This window comes from Hyperolius riggenbachi, chromosome 4 (genome assembly GCF_040937935.1).
Source record: "Hyperolius riggenbachi isolate aHypRig1 chromosome 4, aHypRig1.pri, whole genome shotgun sequence".
NCBI lineage: Eukaryota > Metazoa > Chordata > Amphibia > Anura > Hyperoliidae > Hyperolius > Hyperolius riggenbachi.
This window is the reverse complement of record NC_090649.1, coordinates 88,229,068-88,256,358: the sequence shown is the minus strand read 5'-3', so window position 1 is coordinate 88,256,358 and position 27,291 is coordinate 88,229,068. Positions and strand designations below refer to the sequence as shown.

At 43.7% G+C, this 27,291-nt stretch overlaps 1 long non-coding RNA gene across 1 annotated transcript in view; it reads right to left on the bottom strand.

Moving 5' to 3' along the window:
* LOC137570408 (uncharacterized) overlaps positions 1 to 27,291 on the bottom strand; it is a 172,523-nt gene that overhangs the window by 48,954 nt on the left and 96,278 nt on the right. The window contains exon 2 of the long non-coding RNA XR_011031024.1: positions 15,802 to 15,891. This is a non-coding gene — a long non-coding RNA (uncharacterized lncRNA). The remainder of the gene's footprint in view (positions 1 to 15,801; positions 15,892 to 27,291) is intronic.

The following is a 27,291-nucleotide window of genomic DNA, read 5'->3' as shown; positions in this document are numbered from 1 at the left end:
GTAAAATGCTTGCTAAGTTTTGTGAAACTGGTTCAGTGTTGGATTTGACAAAATGTGGATGCATGAAATCTGTCACTAATGAAGAAACATCAGTGGCTGTCCTAGCGTCATTCAGCAAGAGTCCACAGCGTATCACTTGCCGCATGTCACTGGAGAGTGGCATTAGTCGAACATCCCTTTGGCGGATATTAGCTACTCACAAATGGCACTCTTACAAACTTCAGCTACTGCAGCATCTCAATGAGGATGACCCAGATCGGCACACTGAATTTTCAGAATGGGCAAAACAAAAACTGAAACAGGACCCTCAGTTTATGCAGAAGATTTTATTCAGTGATGAGGCAAACTTTTATGTGAATGGTGAAGTTAAACAAAACCACCGCTATTGGTCTGACACTAACCCACATTGGACAGATACCTCCAAGACTGTTGGAACAAAAAGATTGATGGTATGGTGTGGTATATGGGTTACAAAGATAGTGGGGCCATTCTTCATCAATGGAAACCTTAAGGCCACTGGATATGCAAAATTGCTACATGATGATGTGTTTCCCTCTTTATGCACTGAAGCTGTCACGTTTTTCCAGCAAGATGGTGCACCACCACATTATGGGTGTCAGGTCCGAGCATTCCTAGATAAACAGTTTACTGGAAAGTGGGTTGGCCGCCGTGAGCCAGTTGAATGGACCCGAAGGTCTCCCGATCTGACCCCCTTAGACTTTTATCGTTGGGGTCATCTGAAGGCAATTGTCTATGCTGTGAAGTTACGAGATGTGCAGCACCTGAAACTACGGATTCTGGAAGCATGTGCTAACATTGCCTGCGGTGTTGCGATCAGTGTGTGAAGAAGAGTGGGAGAAGAGGGCTGCATTGACAATCCAACACAATGGGCAGCACATTGAACACATTTTATAAGTGGTCAGAAACTTGTAAACAGCTCATGAAAGAATAAAGTTATGTTAAAACCAAGCACACCATTTCTTGTGAAATTCTCAATAAGTTTGATGTGTCACATGACCCTCTTCCTATTGAAAAAACAAAAGTTGGATTCAAAATGACCACCTTCAAAATGGCCACCATGGTCACCACCCATCTTGAAAAGTTTCCCCCTCACATATACTAATGCCACAAACAGGAAGTTAATATCACCAACCATTCCCATTTTATTAAGGTGTATCCATATAAATGGCCCACCCTGCAGAACTGAAATATTGTAGTCATTCTTATCTATGTACCAGCATGTGTTTATGGTGTTGATATTTGAGAAATAAGTACAACATAAATTTCCCATTTTTAAAAAGAACATAAATTGCCAAATTAACACAACTTGGTCGCTTCATGTTGGGTACACTAGATTTATTCACCTACTGATAGAAACATCACTTTGCCAAAGAAAAAAAAAATGTCTCAAATGGAGATAAATATCATAAAGAGAAGAAAGTCATTACTTTTCTAGCTGAAGGATGCATCACTAAAATGTTAAACCTCCTTTGGTCTTTGAGGGATTAAAGTCCATTACGTAGACATCAGACAATCAATGACTGTGAAAATGTATTCGTAAAGGTATTTCACAGCAGGGGCTTATCTGCTTGTTTTGGAAATGTTGGAAATGTATGGTAATAGTACTCAGCACTGTAAAGGGGGAAGGGCCCCAAAATGCTAGGTTTGGAGAGGTAATAGTATGCAGCTATGTAGAGAGGGACTTTCCTGAGATAGTATGGCTGCCCCCGCTGCTTTATGGTATTAAGCAGCAGGGCCTTATCTGCTACGATTGAAAAGGTAATAATACTCTACACTGTAGAGAGTGTTTACGCTAAGTTTACAGAGTTTACAAAAATATATTTTCTTATGCACGTATATTTAGAACAAATATTATGATCTGTGCCAAGAAATTGGTTTTTTCGTGCTCAGACATTTTTATGAATGTCCTCAACTTTCTCAAAATTGATAGCAAACTAAAAATAGTCGTATTTCCTCATCACTACAGATCATTCTACATGGGTGCATTTTGCAGGGCATACCCAGAGCCATGCGAGTTTGCTGCACTAGGTACTGTTTGTTCTTGGAAGTCACACCTGCTTCAGTCCACTTGTGGCAGATTTATGGTTTGCATTTTGTATGGTGCGAATAAAACACCAGAGATAACTTTATTCCAAGAAGAAGAACTAAGAAGTGAAAGCAATCAAAATCAGAGAATCAGAACCAAAGGGCACAGGGGAATGAGTCCAGAGAAATGAAAAGTCGGCCATGATACAATATGTATGGCTCCAGGGATGCCTGTTCTATTAACAGTCCTCGCATGCCTCATTCTTCCTCTGTTTGATGTGCAAAGGAAGTTGAAAGCCAACCTGCATAACCAGGATGCTGTAGAAGGAGATAACACATCAAACAGAACTCAGATTTAGTGCACTTTATTCTTGTAAGGCCTGTCAGATCTCATGCCTTCTTTTCAGTCCCTATGCCCCAATCTCCACCCTAGTCTTCACCCTGTGTGCTCAGCCTTGGGAGACTTTATGCAACATCCCAGCACTTGGTTACACTTAGGTCTTAAGTGTGTATGGTATAGGAACTAAATGAATGAAGGCAAGACTATCACTATAACCTCACTAGGCAGGATACGTGCAGGATGGATAGTCAAAACAGACCAAGTTGGCAACAGGAAATATTGAAGGAAGGCACTGTGTAAATCCATTGAGCAAGAGTAGACAAAATGCCTGGGTCGTACTCTAGATGTCAGAGATTCACAGTACCCATGGGTCTAGATGAGAGCAGGTGAAGGTATACAATGAAGGTCGGTCCAGGCGGCAATCAAATACAAGAAGAATAGTAAGGCATAGCTGTTGCACAAGAGCAGCACGATAATCACACCCAGCAAGGTCACTCACAAGTAACTAAATGCTGTCATGGGTGAGAATGCACGTGATGAGGTAGAGATTTGTTGGGGTGATGACCAATCATGTGGGAGTACAAGTCCCAGTAGCTCTTTGGCTGCACTAACAGCAGAGTGGCCAAATGGGGTGAATGGTTACACTGATTCACCTCCAGGTGCTAGTGGCACCGCCGGAAGGAATAACATAGGTGTGTGGCTAAGTGCGCCCATCTATTAGGCTGCTGACCCATGCATGCATGCCCTGTGCAGTTAGGGAGTCATTTGACCACATCGAAGAGGAAGCCAACTGTTCGAGCTGGCTCTTGAAAGACCTGGACTCCTTGCGGGAAAGACAGCTAGGCAAGTTCAGACAGCTCTATGCCTTCTCTGCAAGTGTTCAATTTAGTGAGGAAAATCCATGAATAACACCTTCCAAACAGTTTCTGTTGGTGAACTATGTATTTCTCAGACTTCATTGAGGTTTGTTGTGGTTTGCTGGGAGTGACTTTAAAGGGACACTGTAGAGGGGTCGATGGAAAATGAGTTGAACTTACCCGGGGCTTCTAATGGTCCCCCGCAGACTTCCTGTGCCCGCGCAGCCACTCACCAATGCTCCGGCCCCACCTCCGGTTTACTTCTGAAATTTCAGACTTTAAAGTCTGAAAACCACTGCGCCTGCGTTGTCATGTCCTCATCCCGCTGATGTCACCAGGAGCGTACTGCGCAGACACAGACCATACTGGGCCTGCACAGTACGCTCCTGGTGACATCAGCGGGATCGAGGACACGGCAACGCAGACGCAGTGGTTTTCAGACTTTAAAGTCTGAAATTCCAGAAGTGAACCGGAGGCGGGGCCGGAGCATCGGTGAGTAGCTGCGTGGGCACAGGATGTCTGTGGGGGTCCATTAGAAGCCCTAGGTAAGTTCAACTCATTTACCCCCAACCCGCCTACAGTGTCCCTTTAAGTTTCAGGGTCCCTTGGAAGTCTCCCCCATGATATTTATTACATAAAAAAGTAATTCAGTAGCGAATTAGGATGGGTGGAAAAATGTTCTACCATGCAAGTCTCCATTCATTTCAGAAGCAAAAGAAATGGTGAAAACTGAAAAATTCCAGCTGCCTGCTAGTTAACCAGAAGTTTGTGACTTCCATTTCCGGGGTCAGTGGTGTGTTAGGAGAAGGAGTTTTCCATCATCCCAAACAGAGAGTACTAATCAGCTTCACTTTAAAACAAACACAAGTAAACATAGGTCCTCATTCAATTAACTTTTTCTCCTGAGTTTTCTCCCAGGAGATAATGTTTCAACTTATCTAAAAATTACTTTTCAGCACTTAGCTATTGAAAACTTACCGTACTAAAATGTAGGTACAAGTACAAAACTAATATTGTTCTGAGAATTTTCTTGCGTGATGGGAGTTTTAAAGGTATTTTTATTGGTAAGGTTTGAATTATCTCGTATATCTCCTAAATAACTCAGGAGAAAAGTTAATAGGATATAAGCCATAGTGGTTTAAGGCTGGTTTCACAGTGGGGCGCTAAAGTCCCACGTTACAGCAGCCAGTAACGCAGCCTAACTCACAGCACTGTAAAATCAATTGTGCTGTTCACAGTGCCCACTTTGCGTTACATAGTAACGCAGCACATTTAAACAAAGTGCTGCATGCTGTACGCTATACTGGGCTAAGCAGCGTTAGACTGTTTGCACATGCTCAGTAATGTTGGAGGAGGAGGTCTCCCCTCCTCCTCCGCAGCCAGCCACATGGCTAATTAATATTCACTGCACTGCAGAGACTCGTGGTAGGACTGTAGTGTTGTCCGCATCATGAACGAATCGTTCATTTGATCCGGATCTTTTTTTGTGAGTCGAATCATCCGGATCATCACAATGAAAGATTCGGTTCACAGTGGATGTCTGTCTGGAAGAAACAGGAACATACAGAATGTACAGTGCAGAGAAAGTCTTGTCCTGCTAGTCATTTCACACAGTCTGCTTCCCTAGGTAAATGATTCAAATGATTCGGTTCAAAGATCCGGATCTTTTTAATAATCCAATTCAAATGATCCGAATCCTTAAAAAGATCCAGGCTTCCTATCACTAACCTGGAGCGGCTGCTTTGAGAGCCGCATAACGCAGCTCATCTGACGTCCACCTTCAACACCACCATACGTTGCGTTAGAAACACATTATGCGACCATAACGTCCCCTAAAACGCAACGCCTTGGTGTGAAAGTAGCCTAATCCATTTTATCAATCATACTATTTGAAACAACTTCTGTTTTGTACTTGACCAAAAGCTCCCTATTTTTCTATACTGCCTTGTAGCACCTTTAGTAATAGACAATTTCTAATACGTGGGCCCGACCCCAGCCTAAATGTCGACCATTGCAGAAACCAGAGCTTCTTCCCTCCAAATACGTTTTTAACGAACAAGAATGTACAGAGCCCATCAGCCCAATATCTCAATGATAATGCGCTCATATCTCCAACTCACGGGAGGATGGAAACCTTCTCACCCCCACATTGATTGTTGGGTAAGTGTTCTCACCGTAATTTATTACAAAATAAACCACCTAGGATCTCCTCCTTTCCTCTGCTCTTCTTTTCATTTTCATTTGAAGTTAATTCTATAGAGACTCGGTGAGTTTAAGTGCTGGAAATCCGAAGAAAAGTTAGAAGTTCTCTATTATAACCGAAATCCATCATAAATGCCAACTCCACGTAATGACACTTCCTTTCAGCAAATAAATGTAGCGTTATGTAGATTATTTGTGTATTAGCTTCGCGGCCCGCACTCGTCCTTCAATACGCCTCGGCTACGTTGAGGTAAAGAACTTCATTTCCCACATGAAAGAAAATGTACATGTTTAAAATTTAACAGTAACAATGTCTCAGAAGGCTTTCATCTTCTTTATACTGTATATACACAAACTCTCTGTATATTTGATTGAGGGATAAAAAGAAGCCGGTGGGATTTGCAGCTTAGAACTGGCAAGTATTGTGTCTCATCTGCACAGGCAATGACTGGCACTCAGCTGCATTCTTCTCCTGTTTGGGAAACTGTAGTAGTCCTGGCAAATCTCCCGAAGAAAGAAAAAAAATAGAGAATAAAGAAGGAGAATCTGAACTTAGCAATTAGTTTTCTTCTACTCTAATCTCGAACCATTTGTAGCAAAAATAAAAAGCTCGGTTGGAACTGTTGGAGGGGCTGAAGATGAAATGGCCGAGGTGGAAACCCGACTGTGTGTCATTGTAGTGTGTGAATATTCCGCAAAGAGGGTTGCACTGGCCATCAAAGGCAGACTTCCAGGAAACCCAGAAATTGTGTCTCTGGCTTATTTATTTCCCATATTTATGCAGTGCTGGCATAATATGCAAGAATATAAAAAATTCACAGAACAACATGCGTCTGTTTAGGCCTCTATAAGCAATAACAGCCTCAAAGAGAACCTGTACTGAGTAAAAATATTTAAAATAAACACATGAGGTGACTTCAAATGAACATTACATAGTTACCTTGCCATCAGTTCTGTTCAGAAACTCACCATTTTCTTCTGACAATAATCCCTTCCAGTTCTGACAATATTTTGTCAGATCTGAAATAGATCAGTTGCTGTCAGTAAAATATGAGTTGCTGTCAGTAGCTGAGAGGAAAACTGATGTACCAGGTAATGTCCATGTTTCCCTATGGCTCAAGTGGGGGATGTTACAGTTTAACTGTGTGCTGACCAGAAAGCTGTTATGGGTAATGGCCATTTTCAAAATGGAGGACGGAAAATTCCCTTGATCACAGTGAACAAACAGGACGCGGGACAGGAGAAAGACACTGAGGAGTAGACTACATGGAAGGTAAGTATGACTTGTGTATGCTTATTTTGACTTTTCATTTTCAGTTCAGGTTTTCTTTAAAGAGGAACTTCAGCCTAAACAAACATACCGTCATTAAGTTACATTAGTTATGTTAATTAAAATAGATAGGTAATATAATCTCTTACCCACTCTAATGCTGAACACGTGACAGTAATATACATTTAAGAGACAGAATTGGTAGTCGAGAATAGCAGGGTCATACACAAGAGACAGATGGCAGCAGTACAACAGGGTTCGACGAAATTGAAGTCAGAAAATAAGCCAGGTCATACACTAGATCAGATGGCAGAAGTACAGAAGGGTGAAGGGAAATTAAGGTCTAAAGACAAGCAAAAATCATACACAATAAATCATAATATATATATCGGCAGTGTCTGCATATATATATATATATATATAGCTCAATCAACTAACTAGACTAAGCACAGAATTGGAAGGCCCTAGCGATCAGCGAACTGACAGCGAGTAACTGAATGCCCAGGGATTATATAGAAGGAGTAGATCACAGATCAAGCCCCCAGGAAAATCGGACCAATCAGCAACATCCCTGCAGCAAGTGTCAGCTGACCGCAGGAATCAGCTGACACACCTCAGACACGCCTCCTTAACCTATAAAGGCAGCTCTGAGCTGCGCGCATCCTCCTAGGGAGACTGCCAGAAACAACACGCTGACTCACATCTACAGGGGAGCCGGGGCTGCATCTGAACAAAGAAGAAGAGGAAGCTGCTCAACATTGTCAGAGCAATCTCCGGAGACAACACCAGATAAGTTTGTTACACCCACCCTGTTTTAAAAGAACAGGCAAATGTTTGAGATTTCATGGGAGCAGCCATCTTTTTGGTTGGCAGTTCCAACTGTCCTGTGTCCTGATCACCCCTCCCAGCTGCACACGCTAGGCTTTAAATCTCAAATAAAAAAAACAAAAACAAAATTTGCACCAAAACAGCAGCACGTGAACAACAATTTCAGAAATCCCATCATGCATCACGGGAAAAATGCCTGGGCAGATTTCATTGATGGGGCGGAGCTTAGCTTCTGTGCAGCTAAAAATGAGGCTTGGGTAAGAAAAACAAAGTTCTGATGCTGTGAAACTGTTAATGAAACACCAAGCGTTTTCAGTGCTGCTGAGTAGATTTTTAGTCTGGAGGCCATATGTACAAGGCCAGATTTCTGGAAAGGCCACAAAGGCCTGAGCCTTTGGGAAGGAGGGGGCGGGGGACATGGAAGGGGGAGTCCTACATATAAAACAGGAGGCTGCAAATGGAAAAAGTATGCTGCGAATGGGGTGTAATGCATGGAAGACGAGGTGTTGATGTCTAATGAAGCTACACAGAAAAAACAAGGGCTGCTGTTCATGGATGTTACACATGGAAATGGGGGCTGCACATGGATTGGGATAGGATCTATTGCACACAGAAGGGAAGCCACAAGAAAGTTGGCCTAGGGGTGGCAGCCTTGCATACATAACATTTTAAGGTGGCTTTACAAAGGGGTGTGACTACAAACCATGGGGGCCTTGAGAAAAAATATAATGGGCCCCCCTTCCCCTTATAATGAGCCACAACATATCATAGCCAATCCCCACGCCCAATTATATGCATATAAACATTTTCTGCCACTATTTCCATGCACCCTTTAAACAAGTGGAGCAGTGAAGCTCCCCTACCGTCCAAACCACCCACGCACCACCCTAACAGGTGTACCTAGCCTTTTGTAGCCTCCCCCCAATACAAAGTGTGACCAGAATAGAACTCCACCCCAACCCCCATAAAGTGTGGCCAACATAGAAACCCTCCTCAACCAACTCTCCTCCTCCACCATAAACCAATACCTCTTTCATCCCCGGCAACCTCCCCCCAGCAACTACTCCCCATAATGCTTCCAGCACCAGGTAGTCCTCTCTCCTCTTCAGTCGCACAATGTGTAGCAGCATACCTCTGCTCCATTTGGCTCATGCTGAAAGTCATGTGACATGCATCAGGAGCCATGGAAGAGCAGTAATGCTGTATGCTGCTGCACATCACATGGCTGAGAAGAGGAAAATAGACTTCCCAGGCCTGGAAGCAGGTAGAGATGTAGTTTTTAATGTAGTTACATCTCCCAGCCAGGAGATGTAATTGACTACATCTTCCAGGATGCACTAGGGGCTGGGGACGCTCATCTCCTGGCATTCACTAGCATCCAGGGATGTGCTGGACTCACGTGCAACTTAAACCGTGGCTTTGCGGTTCTTTGTAGGTAAGTTAATTTAAAGCCGCTTCCCCCCACACACAAAGCAAACATAATTTATGAACCTTCCTTAGAGGGAGGTTTGTTTTAAATAAAAAAATTTAAAAAAAAAGGCTCAGGTCATTTCAAATCATTAGAGGCAGACCATCAGCACAGAAGTCAGGCAACTGCAATTGCTTATTATGCAATGGCATCCTCCGTATTCCTCTCACTTCAGGTTCCTTTTAAAGTGTACCAGAGATTAAATAAATGTGTGCATTTATACTTATCGGGTCACGTCAAGGGTGCTTAAAGGCAAAGGCATTCCAGGTGGTCGCTTGGAGCGCTGTTCGTGGTCAGGGCGCCACCTCTGAATATTATAGTGCGTCTGCCACACACTATCTTCCCTCCCACGGTAGCCGCTGCATCCAGCAGTTTCATTTTACTGCCATAGCAGCCCCTTCGTGCATTCCCTGCCCCTTGGACCAATAGAAGAACAGAGCAAATGGGCTCTGTCCCTCCTGGCCAATAGAAAACGATATAGTGGTGCTCTGCCCCTCCTCCGCTTTTAACACCGCCCCGCACCGCACAGAAAATCAAGTTAGCAGGCCCGGGCAGGGCATCTGACCTCTGACACTAATTGCCGGCCCGGCATGCCTGCTGAGTGTGACGGCGGGGAGAGAGGAACTGGGGCATGGAGGGGGCCGCCAGAGAGAGTAGAACGAATGCCGGGAACTCGACGGAGACATGATGAGTCAGTGTGTGTCATCACCAACAATGGGGACTTGGGGAGGCAGAACTAGCACTATCAGCTGCTGGGAACAGGCACAGCATGGGCTTCTGTTTGCACAGTGTGTGAGCCACTGTGCATCGCCTGCTGCTGCTGACTGCTATATTTGACAGAGGTCTGAAGACGTCTGGTGGAGAACTGGCAGTGCTTTGTTTTATATATATATATATATATATATATATATATATATATATATATATATATATATATATATATAGTTGTGAATACTTTGTGTTAGCGCTCAGACCTTAGATAGATCCGGTGTGCTTTGATCCGGGAGGAAACCTGGGATTTCACACAGTGATAGGATTTGTTTGATAGCTATAATTATAATCAAAATACTGTGTATTATCTGTGTATGACTCTTGCTCGTTCTGACTACTCTTACGCTCAGTGATTCTGTACTTCTGCGCATCTGATCCTGCTGCCGACTCTGCCTGTTAAAACCTTCTTGCCTTTGCCTTCTGATTTTTGTACCGTATCTGTCTGTCTGTTGCCAACTCGATTAGTCTGCCCACTCTACTCTCACCAGAGGGCCCTTGTCGCTGGTGAGAGGTTCTGTACTGCTAGTGCCCACCAGCTCCTCTGGTGAGGTATAGCTAAACCTATAAGTACTACTGTTGCACCTAGCACTATACTTTGCTATCTCATTAGCTGTCTGGTATGCTTGTATTATTGGTGATTCTGCAGATCACCATATAATCAGGTATATATCTGTATTATAGGTGATACTGCAGATCACCTAATAATCAGAATTCTGTTACTTGCTGACACATATCGTTACATTTTATATTGCACACGCTTTTTTCCACCAAACTTAAAGGAATACTATCGATGTATGCATTTATTTTTAAATGCTGTATGTTGTAGCACACATTAGGACAAGTACTAGGAGCAATTTGATTCCTCACACAGCTGTTCCTCTCAGCTGTAAAATCCTCCGTCAGTTTTGGCCGTCAGTGTTTGATACAAATGTATCTATATGCTGAGGGCTCCCAGAGGGCTAAGCCCATGTCTGCACAGGGGAGTTGCTATCAACTCCTCAGTTTATAGTTTAATTATCACCTTGCTGAAAGAATCTTATTGATATGGTGGTAAGGGGTTAAAGATTCTAGCAATGTGTGTTTATTATCTTTGCTTCTCTTGACTGATAAAGATACTAATAATGCTAATTGTAAACAGTGGTCTGCCCCTCTCAGCAGCTTGTAAAGTGGATGCAGCCTGGAGTGAATCACCTCAAGCAGCAGCCAGACTGAGTGTAAACACAGACTATTGTTTATAGCTAGTTATATTCCAGCAATATTACAGCTCATTTAGTTACCTGTTACCACCTCAGATCAGCCTATTTCTCCTCATGTCTCCTGCATGCTGTGAGTGACACAGTGAAATATATTTGTGAGCTGTGTGGCAGAGTAACCAAGCAGCTCAGGGTGACCCAAACTACTATGAGCTGTGTGAGAAATGAATTTTTAAGCAGGGATAGTGAGAGAGAGACCTGGGTGAATAAATAAAGTGCCCCTAGCACTAGTGGTAATGTGTACACTAATATACAGTATTAAAAAAAAAAGTCGTTTCAATCGATAGTACTCCTTTAAATTTTATTTTTTCAATGTGTAGCTTGGATGTTGCCATTAGACAAATTGAAGAAAATCAAAAGAAAAAAAATTAAAACATTGATTAACTACTTTGGCCTCCTGGACGTAGTAGCTACGCCCAGGAGGCCATGTGCGCGTCCGCGCGCTCCCGCAGCCTATCGCGCGCGGGCACGCGCACTCCCGGCCGTGGTTCGTTAGCCTGGCAATCAGTGAATCGGGCTATGGTGCCCGATCACTGATTGCTCTCCCCCGCTGAAAAAGCGACAGCTTCTCTCGGAAGCTGTGCTTTTTCTGGCTGTAACGTCCCCCATACGTCGCTCTAAGCGTGTGGTTACGCTTAGAGTGACGTCATGTAAACAAACTCATGGCCGCCATCTTGTGGCCAAAAAGTAAAACTACAACTGCAAGTGAAAAAAATAAAACTCAAGACACATTTACATTATAAAACAATGGCTTACACCCCACCCTCCCAAAAATACCCAAATAAAATGTTTAAAACAAAAAAAACAAAAACAAAAAACATTACAATAAAAAAAAACATGTAAATATTTACCTAAGGGTCTAAACTTTTTAAATATCAATGTAAAGATGAAATATTTCAAAAAAAATTTATTTTAAACTTGTAAATAGTGATAGATGCAAAACGGAAAAAATACACCTTTATTTCCAAATAAAATATTGTCGCCATACAGTGTGATAGGGACATAATTTGAATGGTATAATAACCGGGACATATGGGCAAATACAATACATGAGTTTTAATTATGGAGGCATGTATTATTTTAAAACTATAATGGCTGAAAACTAAGAAATAATGAATTTTTTCCATTTTTTTCTTATTCTTCCTGTTAAAATGCATTTACAGTAAAGTGGCTCTTAGCAAAATGTACCCCCCAAAGAAAGCCTAATTGGTGGCGGAAAAAACAAGATATAGATCAGTTCATTGTGATAAGTAGTGATAAAGTTATAGGCTAATAATTGGGAGGTGAAAATTGCTCGGATGCATAAAGTGAAAACGACTGAAGGCTGAAGTGGTTAAGTACGAAAAATAACATCTGTTAAATGGCGTCCATTTTTGTCCATACACTCCATTTCACGTGGAACTGCTCGAATTTTTCGTTTTATTGTTTCACTCAGGGCTTCAAGTGTACGTGGTTTGTCTATGTATACCCATGCTTTGAGGTAGCCCCATAAGAAATAATCACAAGGTGACAGGTGAAATGATTCTGAAAACGTCTCTGTGTTTAAATGACAGAACGGCCAGTTTCAATAAAGGTGCTATACACAAACACACGATGCTCTATCCACCACGTCTCCATTGTTACTGAAATGGCGGCTCCTGATGCACAGATACCCTCACAAATAAATTTAATGCAGAATGTTATCTGTAGGTGATTTATGGGGGGCATGATATCTGATCCGTAGGGGCATATTATCTGCATTTGATCTGTGGGGGACGTCATCTGCATTTGACTTCTGTGTCTGTGTGCAATCAAAATGATTGCACACCTAGAGAGAGTGAGCGCTGGTGCTGAGCCCTTGTAGCAAAGAACATCCAGGAGATCAAAGGACCTTCCTTCAGGATTTTCCTGAACTGTGCAAGTTTATTGTCCCATCACGCACACATTAAAGGGGAACTGAAGTAAGAGGTATACGGAGGCTGCCATATTGATTTGCTTTTAATCAATACCAGTTGCCTGGCAGACCTGCTGATCCTCTGCCTCTAATACTATTAGCCATAGCCCCTGAACAAGCATGCAGCATATTAGATGTTTCAGACTTTAAAGTCAGATCTGACAAGACTAGCTGCATGCTTGTTTCTGGTGTTATTCAGATATTACTGCAGAGAAATAGACCAGCAGGGCTGCCAGGCAACTGGTATTGATTAAAAGGAAATAAATATGGCAGCCTCCATATACCTCTTACTTCAGTTCCCCTTTAAAGGCATATGACCCTTATAGTCAATAATCGTTTCAGAGCCAATAAGGTCCTTTTTGTCAAGGCCCAGGTTCCTGGGAAAAGTCTGTGTGTGGACCAAAGATTTTCCTGCCTGGAGTGACAGAGAGGCTAGAAGCACCCGAGTCATGTGCATGCCCCCGTTGCCAGGAGCTTTCTGCGCTGCCTGGGCAGCAAATGTGCTATGAAGTGCAACTGAGGAAAAGAAAGAGCCAACCTGGAAATGATCAGAATGGCAAGAGTGCCCACAGCCTGAAGGGGGCTGGAGGAAGCCTGGGTAAGTATAAATGCATTGATTCATTTCGTCTCAAGTTCACTTTAAGATTCCTGTGCCAGGTTTTTATTACCAGAAGAAAACAAGCTGATTTGGGACCATCGCCGCAGCGGCGTAGAGATTTAACCACTTTTATTTAATTTACTTTTTGATACAATTATGCTGCATAAATCATTCAAGACACATGCAAGGCATATTCCGCCTAACAAGTTGTAAGAGTGTAATAATAATAATTGTAGGTTAGAGGAAGAGCGTGTCGCATTCTTGCCGAGTCACCATTTTTAATGACCCCATGAGAAGCAAATAAACTATGCATGCGGCAGACCTCAGGGGCTTACACATTCCTCTTACTAGATCAAGTGAGGTGCATTCATTTTAATTGCATTAATTTATATAAAAGTGGAGATTAGAGTGGGAAATTACTGGCTTTATAGCACATCAAATACATTCCCCAACTGTAATCTCCTTTATTCAAGAAGCGGGAAATACATTAATTTTTCATCAAAGAGAGGCTGTAAACATTTTTAAGACATATTACATTTCATAATACCCATCTGAAGTTGAATGTAGTGAGCACCGTGATACAAAATGCCATACACAACATTCTGTACATACAATGCCATTACAATATAAGGCCTACTACAGCCTCATAACCATATATTACTGCTTCACAGAGGTCCCCCTAGGTAGTCCAACCCTAAGTCTAGGTAGCCAGAGTCCACCTAAGTATAGGTAGCCAGAGTCTACCCTTGTATAGGTAGCCAGATTCCCCCTTAATAAATTGTAGCCAGAGTCCACCCCTAAGTATAAGTAGCCAGAGTCCACCTAAGTATAGGTAGCCAGAGTCTACCCTTGTATAGGTAGCTAGATTACCCCCTTAATAAAAGGTAGCCAGAGCCCACCCCTAAGTATAAGTAGCCAGAGTCCACCTAAGTATAGGTAGCCAGAATCCCAAATAAGTATAGGTAGCCAGAATCCCAAATAAGTATAGGTAGCCAGATTTCCCCCTAAGTATAAGTAGCCAGAGTCTCCCCTTGTATAGGTAGCCAGAGTCTCCCCTTGTATAGGCTGACAGCCCCCCCCTGTATAGGTAGCCCGAGTCTCAGAGGCCCGTGCACCTAGAAGGGCCCATGTGTGTCCACAACTATGATGTCTCTTGTCCTGCTGCCATGCTGATTTTTTATTTATTTAAATGTTTTATTTATGATCACACTGAGACCAGCCAATCAAAACCACTAAAATCAATCAACTGATCTTATTGTGGTTTCAACTTCTGGAATCCAGGGACCAAGAGAAAAGGAGACAAAAGACACCAGGAGCACTAATACAGTGTAGTGTAGTATTTAAAACAAAGGGGAGAGAGAAAGTAGAGCATCGACTCATAAATCTGGGTTGCTGATTGGAAACCACAGAATAAAGCAGGTGGAGAATACTGTCTCCATGCGGAACTGTGAGATTACGGATCTTTAGATGGTCGCTCTTCAAAAACACCCAAACATCTCTAGAGATTAATCTATGGAATAACCCCTAAGGGGAGGAACTGGCGAGAAGGGAGGAGGTGCCTCAGGATTGTGAAGGATACAAAAACCATACAAAATGAGTGAATTATATTCTTAACTCAGATGAGGAATTCAATATATGTATTGGACACTAAAGGACAAAGCGTTTTACAGGTCGTACCTGCTTCTTCAGGTCAAATTACACAGTGTCTGAAACAGAACAGCAAACAGACTCAGAGGTGCCTGTTAATCTACTCATAAATATATTTACCCTTTAGCAGCCAATTTATTTAGAGGCATGCCAATTTATTTTACCACTTTTTTTAATTTCTCGTTACATTTCCCTGCTTCTAATTAGTACTGCTGTAATGTGTATTTATGGAAATGTGTCACTAGGGGGCATTGTGAGACAATAACAGAGGACTTCTGCTTTCAGTTTCTATATTTTCTGCTAGTAGAGAGAGATTAAAGCATTCCAAGAATTGACAGCACGACTAGTTCTGCGGATTGAGGTAAAAAGCAGCACACTTATCTCAATCTTATTGAAGCTGCAAATAAACAAATGAGTTAAAATCCTCATTTGAGGCACGACTACTATTCACTCATTTTGTACAGCTTTTGAATTTTTCACAACCCGGAGACGCCTCCTCCCAGCTTGCCAACTAATCACATTTATCACAAGTTTCTCAGAGAACACACCTTCAGCAAAGTTTATCTAGCCTAAATTGATTACCGGTACCTATTTTACAGGGTAACTCCAATGCTCTTCTCCTATAGAATATCACCTCCTCAGTTTGTAGTCATGGGGATGCGGCTGCTTCCTGTTCCTCTAGCGGAAGGAACAGAGATAAAAGTGTTTCTTGGTTATTCAGCAACTCTTCCTTTTAAATCAATAGCCTTTGTTTCTAATTAGGCACTCATTATGCATTAAAATGCTTTACTATAAAACTAGAATAGCATGGCCTGTAAAAGAAAGTCCTTGGTTTTATCGCACAGTACAACAAAAAATAAGTTAATGCCTCGATTAACAGTGAATACAAATGATGTTATGCTGAGGTGACGGAAAAGAATGTCCTGGGTTATGTAATATCTTTTTGCAGCATTTGCTGCCTCTATTTACTTGTGAAACATTTGAGTACAGCAGCAAATGCTTATAGCGTCCTTCAGTTTCAATGTAAAATCCCGCTGCTCTACATTTGTGATGTACTTTGTTGTATAGTAAAATTTGAAAAAAAAAGGTATGCTCAAAGGAGTTTTTAAAAGATATTTGATTGAAGCGCTAATTGATTCAGTAGAGGTCCGACGCATTTTCAGCAAGAATGTTTGTATTATTCACTGGTAACAATGGAGTTGTCTGGATGTGCTAAAGCTTTCCAGTCTCGGATTCTACAACAACAGATCATACAGGAAGGCAGTGTAAAAAGACTGCCTGATCGCTAGCAGCTATCTGGGAGAAGCTTAAAGAGGAACTGCAGTGAAAATAATGTTACATAGTTACATAGTTATTTTGGTTGAAAAAAGACATACGTCCATCGAGTTCAACCAGTACAAAGTACAACTCTAGCCTGCTCCCTCACATATCCCTGTTGATCCAGAGGAAGGCGAAAAAACCCTTACAAGGCATGGTCCAATTAGCCCCAAAAGGGAAAAATTCCTTCCCGACTCCAGATGGCAATCAGATAAAATCCCTGGATCAACATCATTAGGCATAACCTAGTAATTGTAGCCATGGATGTCTAAGCCCCCTTTAAATGCAGGTATAGAGTTTGCCATAACGACTTCCTGTGGCAATGCATTTCACATCTTAATCACTCTATGTATTGAAAAAAAGTGCCTACTATTCGCAATAATTATTTATAAATGATTTAGTCAGTGTTCGCCTACTGTAACATCTTTCCTCTCCCTGATTTACTTTCTTAAATATATCACATAGTGACATCTTTACTGCTGGCAGGTGATGTCAGTGGGAGGAGGTGCTGCTTTTTTGGCAGTTAGAAACAGCTGTTATTTCCCACAATGCAACAAGGCTCCCACAGTGTGATGTCGGTACCTAGGTGCTGACATCACACTGTGGGAGGGGTTTCACCACAATATCAGCCGTACAGAGTCCCCTGATGATCCATTTGAGAAAAGGTAAAGATTTCTCGTGGGAAAGGTTACGGTTTCACTTTAAGCTATGGACAACATGTATAAAGATTATGGTTTCCAAAAGCTCAAACAGTCCTCACCAGACCACTTATATAATTATCAAGTAGTTGATAGTCTGTATCACGCAGAGATACCGGTTTTTCCCCTGAAGCTGACTGTGTAATGCACAGGAAATGTTTTCTGTGAAACGCATTGTATTTTCACCTGGAGTATGTAACTAAATCTGTTCTGCTAAACTTAGTTGGCATATCTTGTGTCTGTTTGGAGGAGGTAAGTCCACCACTGCCTCCACAAATTTTAAACTTTTTAGACATTTTTATTCTTCTGGCTCCTCTGTATCCCTGTTACAAAGTAGAGGTGAAATTAACACTTATTCCCTGAGCAGTGAATGGGCCACTGCGGTAAATCTGAAGACACAGAGAAACTTGAAATTTAATTCCCCAGGGTGTGCAGAATTTGGACAAGCTCTGAACCAATAATTCAAACAGAAAGATGAGAATCCTCAAAGGCAATGTATAAAAAAAATATACTGCAATCATGGTTTTATAGTTGCCAAACAGAAAGTCCCTAATATCCGGCACTGGTGGGGATTGTATGTGCATGGCCTACTGTTTAAATGTCACCAGGAGCGTACTGTGCAGGCCCAGTATGGTCTGTGCCTGCGCCGTACACTCCTGGTGACATCAGTGGGAACGGGGACACGGCAACACAGGCGCAGTGGTTTTCAGACTTTAAAGTCTGAAATTCCAGAAGTGAACCGGAGGTGGGGCCGGAGCATCGGGGAGTGGCTGCGCGGGCACAGGATGTCTGCGGTGGACCATTAGAAACCCCGGGTACGTTCAACTCATTTTCCCCCGACCCCCCCTACAGTATCCCTTTAAGCAACCGGCCAAAAATAGCACCAACCTCTCCCCATGTAGCAGAAACTACTTCCCGATCCTCCTGGTGCCATCTTCTACACTTCCTGTAGCTCCCAGTGACTTTCCGACATCTTCTGTGTACGGCTCCCAAAATGTCACCTAACCTGCGTTGGCATAGGTTACATGCCAGGAGCCATGCATGGACGCTGGAAAGCCGATGGGAGCTGCAGAATGCATGGTAGACAGCACCCCGGAGGTTTGGTAAGTATGCTCTGCAAACCTCCCAAAGTTCTGACCCCCTTATCCCCTCAGGCATGCCAGTTAGTTGAGACTTCTGGTTGTCTGAGTTTCAGATAACGGGGACTTTGCTGTATAGATTCCCAATGATGCTGGAACACCTACCTTTAAAGCTAATGTAACCCCGTATTAAAAAAAAAAGGCAGATACTCACCTAAGGAGAGGGAAGGCTCGGTCCTAATGAGCCATCCCTCTCCTCTCCCGGTGCCCCCGATGCTGCGCTGACTCCTCCGTTCGCATCCCCCGCCGAGGGGACTTTGGAAGTCTTCGGGAGCCGAGTCCTCCCGAAGACAGGCGGCGCACACGCGAGTGCGTCATAGAGGGTGCGCGGGCGTGTGCAGCGTAGAGCGGCCCGTCTTTGGGAGCACTCGGGCTCCCAAAGCATTTCCGATGCCTCCCTTCGGCCGGGAGACAGCGGTATTTGACCAAAACGGTCGAATATCGCTACGGGGGTGCCAGGACAGCAGCGGGCACCGGGAAAGGAGAGGGAATGCTCTATGGGACCCAGAGCCTCCCTCTGCTTAGGTGAGTATCTGACTTAAAAAAAAAAAATGGTTCCCATTAGCTTTAAGCACACATTAATTTTAATGGCATTACATTCTCAATCAATAGGCTTTGATATGGAGTTGGCCCACCTTTTGCAGCTATAACAGATTCATCTATTCTAGAAAGGTTTTCCGCAAGGTGTGCATATGAGAATTTCTGTGGTATACACAACTGTATCCAAAGCTTTGCACTGAACATAGTGATGGAAGGGTTGAAAGCAGTTGCTCGACCATGGAAACCCATTCCATAAAGCACTCTGCACACTGTTCTTGCACAAACCTCAAGGCCATATGAAGCTTGGAGGTCTTTAGTTCTAAAGAAAGTTAGAGCGTTCTGCGCAATAGAGTAGAGTATGTATTACATAGCCACCATGAGATTTCAGTGCCAGGTGAAGCCGATAACTGGCTCACCCTGCTCCTGCACAAGTCCAAGCGGCATTGAGTACTATTCCCCCTCAAGGCCGCCATGGATAGTGGGGGGAAAATGTAATTCAGCTTCCAGCTATTGCTACAGTTTTTGCAGTGCTTTGTGCTCCGTCTTCTAAAAGCGCCCAAATCACTCAACCAATTGCTGCTATAGCAGTAATTCCTATGGTAGCGCCGGCTACGCCCAAATCTCCTGCACTGTTTTTACAACGCTCCGCTTCAGTATGCATGGACCCCCAACTCTGATTTTACATTGTCAACCACTTCACGCCTGAATTGCTATTGTCTGCAATTGCTTCCACTGTTATAAAACAAAGACTTATTGCAAAAGATACATCCTACAACAGTACCACACTGGAGGTAACTGAGCTACTGAGCGCAATCCATTCCTTCATGACTGTTTGTAGAAGTAGTGTGCATGCCTGGAAGTGGTTGGAACACCTGAATTCAATGAGGAGGAGAATCCAAAACTGTATACACTAGAATATAAGCCTAATTTTGGGGCCAAAAAAGTGGCCCAAAAGTGTGTGGGTGTGTGGGGGGGTCTTGGCTTATACTCGAGTCCCTACTCTTTGAGTAACCCCCACTATATGCACAGTGTTTCATCTTCTGAGGGACACCACACACTTGACATTTCTATGGGAGGTCCCAGCTACACAGGGACAGAGTCTACTGAGTGGTGAAAATCCTTGCATTCCTATATAAAGTTTTAGATAAATAACTGTGGCTCTGCATTCCTTGCACCTTCCTTTCACACGCGCAGAAGCATATTTTTTCAATACACTTCCGTGTTATTCAATTTTTGATCACAGGAAGTGAGCGCTAGAGAGCCTCATTCTCTGCTTGGCCTGCAGCCAAAATGGAGATTACCACGCACTGCTTCAGTAATCGCCAAGGGTTTTTTTTGGCGTTGCGTTCAGCAGATTGCACCACAACTGCAGGTCAGAAGCATGAAACTAGCTTCAAGAATCTATATAAGTGCAAATAAGAGAAGTACAATTATAGAGCTCAATAAAATTACATATATACTCACATATAAGCCGACCCACATACACGCCAAGGTACCCACTTTTCCCTCAGAAATCAGAAAAAAACGATTGACTCACGTATAAGTCCCCTACCCAGTATAGCCCCCTCCACAGTAGCCAGATGTGCCCCCAGTGCAAGTCAGCCCCTCTCTCCATAGCCAGATATGCCCCAAGGATGATACAGCTGCCTTAAGACGCCACTAGATGGCATCATAAATATGAGAGAAAGCGATTGCCACAACGGAAGATCACCCTATCATTGCACCGCTGACATGTTGCTTGCATGCTCTGCTCTACAAGCCAGGGGACACAGGTAGTCTTAAGCAGCACACGCCGCACACCATGTTGCAGGGGATGGGGGGGCACGGACACAGCAGGGAGCCAGCTGGCAAGAGCAGGACCACTAGTGCACAATCCTTAAGCTCCTCTGCCAGTAACAAAACCTGCTCCACCATCCATTCTGCTCCACTGACTTGCATATAAGCCGAGGGTGGAACTTTTTAGCACATTTTTTGTGATGAAAAATTAGGCTTATACGTGAGTGTATACAGTAGTTGTGCAGAAACATGGACGATGGTGGTCTAAAACAAAAGGAGAGGAGAAAGCACTCAACCGCTTTCTGATGCTACAAGTGCAATACCACTGCTACAGACATCTAACCTGAAAAAGCTGAAACTTTTATTTCACACATGTAAATTGTGTAAAGTAACATGCTATAATTATCCATCTGGAGAGAGGTCCCTCAATCCAGCTGTGACTGTTCATGTTTGGCTGGTTCTGCAGTCTAACCATGTGCTATGAAGCTGCAGATCCCAGCAGGGGTAGACGTGTCATATTTGTTATTTACTTTAAATACCGGCACTGGATATTTCAGTCCCCAAAGTGCAGATTGCTAAAATAACTTTATATGCAATTATTGCATTATTAATGTATGGCAATTAGTACACCAGAAAGCAGCCAATTAACTCTGCTCATTACAGAGCCGTTCATGTAATCTGTGAATAAGTATAGAATTTAAAGTATAGCGTTGGAAGCTACCAGACGTTACATAAACAAACCCTCGCAGACGGAGATAAGTGAAAGAGGCGGGAGTAGGATGAATTAACTATAATCAGCCTTAGACACGTTAAAGTGGACCTGAACTCAGAACGTCCTCTTTGCTCTAAAAGATACACAACAGCATAGCCTTTAGTCAAAAAACACTGTTTTTGTTATAGCTGATACAAATCCTAAAATAAATATGCACGGTTTCTACTTTCTGATTCATGGAAGCAGACATATTGTTAACATCTAGTGCTTTCAAATGACCCTATAGGTGCCCTTACATCAGGAGGATATGGGCAGATTTGACAAAGACAAAATTATTTCTAATCGAATCTGATTAGAGATAACCGTGTCTGTTTGTTGAAGCTGCCCGTATACTGCAGGCCGATTCCCGTCCGACTCCAGCAAGAAATCTTGAAGGGAATCGGCTGAGCCTGCCGAGTCCACCCCGCCACTACCCCCCGAATGTATAAATGAGCCCCCCTCCCCCCCAGGGTGTGCATTTATTCATTACCTGTCCTGTGTCAGCCTTCAATGCGGCGTCCATAACCTCCGGGCGACCACCGTACACCCCACTGGTGCATAGCATCTGACATCAGACGCTATGTGCCAACGTTAGATGCTATGCACAAGTGGCATGTATGGAGGTCGCCCGGAGGTTACTGACACAGCGCAGAGGCAGACATAGGACAGGTAATGTATAATGCACACATGGATGGGCACATTTATACATTACTGCGGGAGCGTCAGGGGGTTTCGTTGTTTCGCCGCTCATTCCGAAATCGGCCGCCGTACTGCCTCACTCCCGAGCAACCAACTTCGGCAAAACATCTTGCACCAGGCGCGATCAACTAACGCAACCGATTTCGGACTGAAATTGGTCATATTGTCGATCGGGCCTGCGCTTGGCAGCACTGATTTTCAACCAATTCGATGATGATAATAATCGAATTGATTGGTTAATCGACCGACAAAGTCACCTGATGTATGGGTGCCTTATCTGCCATCTTTGCTGTGGCAGTCATGTGAGACAGGGAGAGATCAAATTACAACTTGTGATTAGACACACATAAGGGGGAATCAAACAGACTAAACTCTCTAAATACATACAGGGTATATTTCTCTGTTTTCTTTTTGTCCTGTGCAAGAGTTCAGGTCCAATATAAAACAGAAATACCACATTTTTCTTATTACTGGTTAGAGCAATGGCCAGACTACAGCCCTGGTATCATAACTCGGCACAAGACCATGAGCCTGATTTACTAAACTGGAGGACTAGAAATTGTGATCGTCCAGCTTGATGCACCCTGAACAGTGGATAAACCCACCAACTGCACAGCAGGGGCAGCGATCCAATCCATTTAAATAAATGGTGAATGGTGCACTTATGAGAACATTTCACCGTTCATTCCCAGGAATTGCGCTGCCTCAGGTACAGGTCACTCAGGTCATTTTTAAAGAAAATGACCTGTGGCTGTGGCATTCTTTATGAAGATTTTGTTAAGCTGCATGCTCTTCATGTAAAATGTGGGACTTTAAACAAAAAGGGGGGGGGGGGTTAAAAAAGTAAACATTTTGTCCGCCTTCCTTACAAATCTTATTAACTCCTTCACCGAGTACATTTGAAATCGGCGCAGGTAGACTTGGGCGCAGGATACAGCGGTATATAGCTGATCCTGCTTCTGCACAAGTCCGGGCCGATTTAATTACTATTCCCCCTCCAGGCCGACATGGATAGTGGGGGAATGAAATAATTTGGCTTCCAGCAATTGCTGGAGGCCGAATTATTGTGTTTTTTAAGCAACCTCGGCTCAGTCTTCTGACGGACCCGACATTACTCACTGAGCGCTGCAATAGGAGTGATTCCTATTGTAGTCTATGGAGGCGCCGGCTGCGCCCAAATCTAGCAGCGCTGAAAAGCACTGCTCCGCCTTCACCAGCTAAACAGATTGGGTGGGCAGGAGGACAGAGCCTGTGAACATGGATCTCCTTCCATAGCCAATATCGCATCGCTTTAAAGATTGGGTGGTACCTTGTGGGAGGTGGAACAACAAAGTCCCTACTTTCTTGCAGTCCACCCTTGCCTTAATGTTTAACTACTTAATGACCACTCCAGGCCAAGTGGTGTGGAGTGGACACGGCGGCAGCCCCAGGACCGCTCAACGCCAATTGGCATGAAGTCCTGGGGCAGGGTTTTGCAGAAGATTGTCCCCCACTTTCAGGCATTAAGCGAGACAAGTAATTTGGGTGCCTCCATAGGCTGTCATTTGAATTATGGCTAGAGTGGTGCTCACTGAGTAATTTGGGCACCGGCAATAGCCAGAGCCCAAATTACAAAAAACAAACAAATGTGTATAATTCAGCCACCAGCAATAGCTGGAGCCCAAATTATGTGCGGGACAAAAGAATTAGGTTATCAGTGGGAGAGCAGTTTTCAAAATAAAGTGAAAATTAGTTAGAACAGGGTGAGCCAGGATCAGATTTGGGCTTCACTCTGTGCCCAAATATCCTTTCTTATTCTCCCAGGTAGCACACACTTGGCTGTAATAACATCTGGTTCTATGAGGATAATAAACAAATAATACAAGTATAAAAATCCTTCCACCATCTATCCATGAACTCTCACAGAATGAATGTGATTTAAAGAGGAACTCCAGTGAAAATAATGTAATAAAAAAAGTGCTTCATTCTTACAATAATTATGTATAAATTATTTAGTCAGTGTTTGCCCATTATAAAATCTTTTAAATCCCCGATTTACATTCTGACATTTATTACATGGTGACATTTTTACTGTCGGCAGGTGATGTAGCTGCTGCATGTTTTTTTGGCAGTTGGAAACAGCTGTATACAGCTATTTCCCACAATGCAGCGAGGTACACAGACAGGAAACTGCCAAGAGTACGTACTCTGAATTTCTTTGTGGGAGGGGTTTCACCACAATATCAGCCCTACAGCACCCCCTGATGGTCTGTTTGTGAAAAAGAAAAGATTTTTCATGTAAAAGGGGGTATCAGCTACTGATTGGGATACAGTTCAATTCTTGGTCGGAGTTTCTCTTTAACTGCTTTGCTTGGTTACCCCAGATTGCAAGCGATAAAACAAACTCCCCTGGTCCATGGGTAGGCTGGCTTACCTGCTCAGGGGAAGTATCCAAACAGATGGCTGTTACATTCCAACCATCAGCAGAACAAGGAGATAAGGCAGTCCTATTGTCTCAGATGACATGTGGGCAAGAAGCTTGCAGATGAGTCGATGATCCACATCTGCAGCAGGTTCTGCCAGAAGCTCGGGAAACGGCGGTCATCTGAGGGATTGCGCCTCAATCTCTTATAGTTGTATTTTATGTTATCTTCCAAGAAACCTTCCTTTGCTGTGAAACATCCGCCTTCCTTTGTTGTAAAACATCAGAGATGCAATTACATTTTCTGCTAGCCTTGCAGCATCTTCAATGGTCTGTTTTTACGGTCCAACAACCATTCTCTGACTTCCTGGCTACAGCAGTCCAAAGATGGTTCTTTGAGGCAGTGTGAAGATATAGGCAGAGAGCTTCAGCCGGCAATGTTCACATTTGCAGATGAACCAGTGATGTTTTACACACAAGAAATGCTTGGGAATGCTTGCAAATGTTCTTTTATGTACCCAAGATTAGTTAATATTTTTGTTTTGGGAGTATTATCCCACTTTAAGGCCCCTTTTACACTTGCCTTGCAAATGTGCATTGCATTACTCTGTTTTGCCGCAGGGTAACATGACGACAATGCAAGTCAACAGGGCCCAGCACACTTACCGTGTTACATTGCTGCGGAAGTTCCCAATCGGTCGGCAAGCTGCCGCAAAGTCAACATCGTGTTACCATTGGTCATGTGAGTCAAAGGGCGACACAGATATTTTAAATATGTTGGCTGCGTGCAGCACACATGCACAAAACAACGTGAATACGACGCAGAAACAGGAATCCCAGTGATATACTTCCTGTCCAGCAGAAAGCATGTCACTGGGTGGGGGACGGAGATGGGAGGTGAAGGGCTTGTAGGAGGGGTGGCACTATGCATATGACCCTGTCGGTGCACTCTGCCACAGGGTCATTTAAATGACTTTCTTCGCGTTGCGGTGTGATGGGAGCGGAGCATCGCACCCCAACGGCCAGGTGTAAAACTGGCCTAAGGGATCTTCTGCTAGTATATTCAGGTCAGATACCACAGGGCACTTTCTGAGGTCTGGAGGACTCTTAGCCTCAGCAGGCTAGAGCTGTTTTGGTGGCACAAGTTGGACCTACATAACATTAGGAGATGGTTTTAATGTTTTGGCCGATCGGTGTAAGTTTCTCATGTTTACTTCAGGGTCACACGTATAATGGTGAAAGGCACTGCACCAATGGTAACAAGATGATGTGCTGGGATCTCCTCTGGAGTCACGAGTACAATATACTGTCGTTCAAAAAGATCCGCACCATCAACGTAGAAACTTTAATAGTTAAAAATAATAAAATCCATGTGTGGGTACAAACACAGATGACGCACAGGCGTTTCGGGCCATATTAGGTCCTTTCTCAAATCATGACCGGCCCACACTGAGTTGAACGACAGTACTTCAGGGTCACATGCGTGTGCAAGCTATGAGATGCCAGAAATATAACAACTTAGCCGTAAATAAGTAAACCTGCCCGTCAAACAGAAAGGCACTCATATCGGTGAGTAAAGAACCAGCAGGAAAGGGAAAACCTGTGATGAGAGTCTTGAATTTAATTTGTTGGGTTCAGGCAAGGCCAGGAACAGTGAGAGATGAATCTGGTGGAGAGCAGCAGGGGGCCTTGAAGTACACCAGTAAGAACAGCAAACATAATACATATTGCTCACACACCCAGAAAGAACCCATTCAAAAGGTGTGTGCTATCGGCTATTATTAATGCACATCATTTGCAGAGTGTAAATGCGTTTTGCATTAGTTTGCAGTGAGCAGTACAGGCGAGAGCAAGGAGCACAGTGACACGCGGCATTACCGGGGTCCTGTTCACGAGGGCCTGTAATAGAGATGTCAAGATAAAGGCAGTGCATGGGTGGCTGCCCCGCGCAACGGTCACGCCGATATATCCTGCCTGTCCTTCTGAATACTAAAGCTCAGGAACATACACATTATCTACTTCCAGATAACAATGCTTTTATAGGCCAATTCGATACATGTGGAAATCAAGGTCAAACAGGACACCTGAGTCACATCTGTCTATTGCTCTGTCTGAAAGGGAAACAAAAGCGAGAAGAATATGAAAGGTACCCCTGCTGGCATGTATTCTACATAATGCCACTTCTTTGACTATTGTTTTGATACCTTGCATTTAAAGAGACCCTGAACAGCGGTTAAAAAAAACGCTAATCTGGACTTACCTGGGGCTTCCCCCAGCCCCCCTTAGCACACAAGGTCCTTGGTGTTCTCTGGGGCCCCTCTGTGGTCCCGCTGGCGGCTCCGGAAGGTGCACGACTTCAGCCAAAGTCGCACATGCACCGCCTGTCGAGGCATCCATCGCGTCATTGCGCTTGTCACCGTAAGGTTCCTGCGTAAGCGCAGTACTCGAAACACTGCGCATGACCCTTACAGTGATGGGCGTGATGATGCGTCGGATTCCTGGTGCGGGCCATGCACGTTTTATGGAGCCACCAGCGAGACCACACACTGCGCATGACCCTTACAGTGATGGGCGTGATGAGGCGTTGGACTCCTGGTGCGGGCCATGCACGTTTTATGGAGCCACCAGCGAGACCACCGAGGGGTTCCAGAGGACACCGAGCTACAGGAGCCTGGAGGAAGCCCAAGGTAAGTCAAGATTTGCTTTTTTTTTCTGCTGCTCAGGGCCCCTTTAAAGTGAACCTGAAGTGAGAGGTAG